The sequence below is a fragment of the Hipposideros armiger genome, unplaced genomic scaffold (genome assembly GCF_001890085.2).
Source record: "Hipposideros armiger isolate ML-2016 unplaced genomic scaffold, ASM189008v1 scaffold_1116, whole genome shotgun sequence".
Classification (NCBI taxonomy): domain Eukaryota; kingdom Metazoa; phylum Chordata; class Mammalia; order Chiroptera; family Hipposideridae; genus Hipposideros; species Hipposideros armiger.
The window spans coordinates 426,503-431,243 of record NW_017732466.1 but is presented as its reverse complement, the minus strand read 5'-3'; positions in this window follow the sequence as shown (position 1 = coordinate 431,243).

Genomic DNA, 4,741 nt, shown 5'->3' with positions numbered 1-4,741 from the left:
ATGTCGCCTTCTTTGGGGTGACTATTGTCATGTACTCGTTGGGAGCCATGAAGAATCCCACTCAGGTGAAGAAATTTCTCCATCCAGCAAGGACTCTGGGTGTCCTGCCAGACACTGGTGTAGGTGGAAACATCTGAGCCAAGGATTTAACTCCACTATCTATAAACACAACATAACTTTTGCACAATTTTAATATACAATGACTTTTCTAAGAATGGAACCAACAAATAAATCGAGACACTGTGGAATTTTGTTTCATTTCACTCTTTACCATGAGTTGTTCATCATGTCAGAAAAATCAGGAAAGTAATGTCAACATCCCCCAGGGTATTTAAATCAGCAACAAAACACATCTAAATCTGTGTGCATTGGGGGCTGTAACACTTGAGTCTGCACGTAGGTGCCAGCATCTGTCTACTCTATCGTGTCATCTGCTGCAGTGTGCCTGAGCTATTTTAATATCAAAATCCATGTTACTTTATTATAAATTGCTTTTCTTTATATCTTCATATTGCAGTTAAAACATCATATTGATTCGTAATCATATTTTAAGTAAGTGGTATTAAGTATGAATTTCATTTCAGAATAGTATGAGGGTATTCCCCAATAATTTTAGAAAAAGGGGCCATTGGTCCAGAGTATCTTTAATTAAATAAAATATGTCACATTATACTATAGAATACCCTGCAACAGTTAAAAAAAAAGATATTCTAAATCTATACACACTGATATAGAAAAAATGTTTAATAATTGAATGAAGAAAGCTGTTTCAGAGAAATGTACACAGTATGTACAGCTTTCAATATATAAACATACATAAGCACAAAACCACATTACTTACGATGTTCACAGAGAGAGAGAATGCATGGAGGAAATGTCTGAAAGTTTACAAAATGAGCTGAGAACAAGGGGATGGAACCAGGAATGGTAGTCAGGGTGGGTGTCATGCTTGAACGTGTACAGAGAGAAAGTATGTGCAATAGTGATTCATTACATCATTTAAAATTCCTAAAATACAAATCTTGAAAAGAATAGCCAAGGGGAAAAAAAGCAATGCTCGAGCTCTCACCTGTGCTGGTGGCCTGAACTTCAGGGCAGCTTCTGCAGGAGCAGGCTGGAAACAGCGAGGCTACGCGGGGATTCCTGCTTCCTTCTGCACTGCAGACGAGAAGAGAAAGCACTTGGATTTGGGTCCCAACCCAGTAGAGATGGGGGCCCCCCACTGAGTATGCACCAGTGGGAAGTGGGCATTTGAACCCAAAGGTTTCCCACTCCAGAGGACAACACTGCATGATCACCAGGAGCCATGAAGGAGGCCCGAAACCTTCCCCCAGCTTTGGGGATTTACACACAGGATGCTACGGCCAATTTTCTGCAGCCAACAAAACAGGACTGAGCCAAACTGAGCTCCCTCCCTCTGTCCCAGACCAAGACTCTATGAAGCATGAGGAGACCCCCAGAAACACAACAGACAGGGGGCAGGGACATCAGAGGCGAGTTAGGGAGCATTCCTGGGCCTTCTGCCATCACCATGGGGTGAAGGCCTCAATGCACTCTGAAAAAGTGGGCACCTCACCCTACAGTCCCACATGACTAAATCATAGCAGTCTCAGGGGTTATGGGCAGCTAAAAGCACCCCTCTCCTAATCTCACTGGGCCTATTGTCAATATTAGGTCCAACAGATGACTTGGAACTCACCTTTGGTTGGAACTCACCTTTGGTAAAGCAGATACAGCAGTAGAAGGGCACATTTATATAGTCCAGTTTGGAGGAAGACTTTCTAAACATAAAAGATCCATCTGTATGAAGAAGTCACAGTTATTACCCCAGGTCCCAACGGCCTGGGGGACAAGTGACGCATCAAAGTGGCACTAGGCTGTGTGTCCTGCCAGCCTGGATCTCCACACCCAGTCCCCCTGGGCCTCCACGCCCCAACACAGCTGTGCGGGGGGTTCTGCTCCCACAGCTGTGGGGCTCCCGCTGTTGCTGTCTGTCCTGGCCACTGCCCATGTCCCCAGGTCATCACCCACACCCTGCGGCTTAGACTTAAAGGAGCAGTCTTACCTCCCAGGAACACGCTCTTTCCATCAACCTCAGAAAGTGAGACCTTTAGGTGATCACACCAGTCTATCTTCATCCCCTCAGGAGACACCCCTGAAACAGGTAGCTCAGAACACCCAAGAAAGCTTCTTTGATGGCAAGACCAGCGTCCCATGATAGCTCACACACCTTCACTGTCTCCACACCTGGATGGTGTTCTCTGTCACCCCGGGTGACATTCCTTACTGCTCCTTTAGTTTTTACACAACGTCCTCGGAGTCCCCATCACTGACAAGCTCTTCACACAAATACAGAAAGACAAGCATTAAGTGTAGGGAAATTGTGAGTTCTGGGTTTGAAATTCACCTTTACCATTATTAGCTGTGTAACCTTGAGCTGTAAATGAGTCTACCCCACAGGGTTCTCATACAGATTAAGTGGCATGTACGGAAGTGCTTCGCACCATTCTGGCCCCAGTAAGAGCTCCACAAGCAGTATCGGTGTGTGTCCCACGGCCACCAGGGGAGGTGTGCAGACGAAGGCTCCATTACAACTTTCCTATGCAGTGATGTACATTTTAAAGACCTGTTCTCTGACTTACATGCTGTCTCATTTCTTTTGTGTTGCCTTCTTAGTACACTTCCGTGGAGAGACGGAATTCTTCTGAAATGATGCCGGATTGATTTTGACTTCGTTGCTGGGAACTTCACATAAACAGTATTTGTAGAATTATAGATCTTCATACTGGCAAGGCCTTTAAGAGATCATGGGGTCATGCCTGATTTCAGGTGAGATCTTTTTNTCACCTTTACCATTATTAGCTGTGTAACCTTGAGCTGTAAATGAGTCTACCCCACAGGGTTCTCATACAGATTAAGTGGCATGTACGGAAGTGCTTCGCACCATTCTGGCCCCTGTAAGAGCTCCACAAGCAGTATCGGTGTGTGTCCCACGGTCACCAGGGGAGGTGTGCAGACGAAGGCTCCATTACAACTTTCCTATGCAGTGATGTACATTTTAAAGACCTGTTCTCTGACTTACATGCTGTCTCATTTCTTTTGTGTTGCCTTCTTAGTACACTTCCGTGGAGAGACGGAATTCTTCTGAAATGATGCCGGATTGATTTTGACTTCGTTGCTGGGAACTTCACATAAACAGTATTTGTAGAATTATAGATCTTCATACTGGCAAGGCCTTTAAGAGATCATGGGGTCATGCCTGATTTCAGGTGAGATCTTTTTATCCCCACTCAAAGCCAGGAGAGCTCAAATGACTTGCCTAGAGTCTCATAGCTATTGGGTTGTCAGAAAAGTCATGACATATGTTTGCAACGCAAAACATAGAAAAAAATACATCATGGCTTTTCCAGTAACCCAGTAGTAAAGGATGGGGGCTCAAAGACAGAAGGAAGTTAGAATTTACCCAATAAAATTAGGACATGTGGTCCCTTCCGTTGCATGTAAGTGCCCATGGTTCTTGGTGTCAAATTCTCCACCCTCTAAAAACCAAGAGAGTTTCTGGACAATAATCATGCCTGTTCACTGCTATCCCCACGGACCAGTTACAATTAATGCTTTCTCAAGTCTTAGCGATAAAGGAAATGTTATGATCATGACTCGGCTAATGTCATTCTTTTGCTATCCTATCAGATAACCTTCTTTTTAGTTCTGAAAATTTCAAAATGACAGTGAGGGATGTATTTCAAGCAGGAAAGGTGATAAGGGAAGAGGGAACAAAAACAAATCCTCACTAGAACATAACAACAGGTAAAGAGTGTTTCCTCCAGACAAATACCCCTTTGGGCAGTAGGCCAGCCCCACAGGTGAGGACAGGATGGCTGAAGATCCCACCTGGAGAGCAAAGGAGTGGTAAGCAATGCGCTTTATTTTCAATCCAGATGGACTGTTGGGAACAGTAAAGCATTATCTATATCTCAGAGCAGAAGCACAAGGCAAAACATGGGGCTTGGAAGAGCAGACAGCAAGAACAGAGCACATTTAACAGAGAACAAGAAAAATATCAGCGTAGCTGATATTTTCACTCAGAGTCTGACCTGGTCTTGGGTCCTCAGCATCCTATTCTCCCAAGAAAACCAAGAATCTGACTCCAAATCTACACCTAAGGACTAAGTTTCTATAGAAAGCTCCATGGGAAGACGAGAAGGAGGTTCCAGCCCATCCCATCTCACTGCAAATCTTCGTAAATGTCCACTTGCAGTATCTTGGCCATTTTTCACTAATGTTTTGCTCCCAAAGGCACCTGTCATATCTTGACTTACTCCCTTGTTCGCTCTCAAACTACCCTCTTCCAGGCCTCTCTGGTTCCCTGCCTCTCACTTGCCACCGCCAGCCCCATGTCTCAGTCTCCCCAGCCAGCACAACTCACTCAGCTTAACAAAATCCTGATTAATGATTCTGATTCCAATTCTGCACCCAGTTCCATTGTGGGAGGGTTTTCCCCACACCGCCATGCAATTGGGCGACACCAGCTGGGTATCCCACAACTCAACTGGATTCTGACACTATCTACCCAGAGGTAGCATCAGACCCCACAGGTTAAGGGCTCAGCCCTACAAGACTCACCCCTTCCACTTCAGATGCCAGCCTACAAGTTCAGATTGTCACCGGTGCTTCTTAGCGACTGGCTATAAATCAGAGTGCGGGAGCTCCCGCAGGTCGAGGGGTTCCCTCAGGTGAAGGC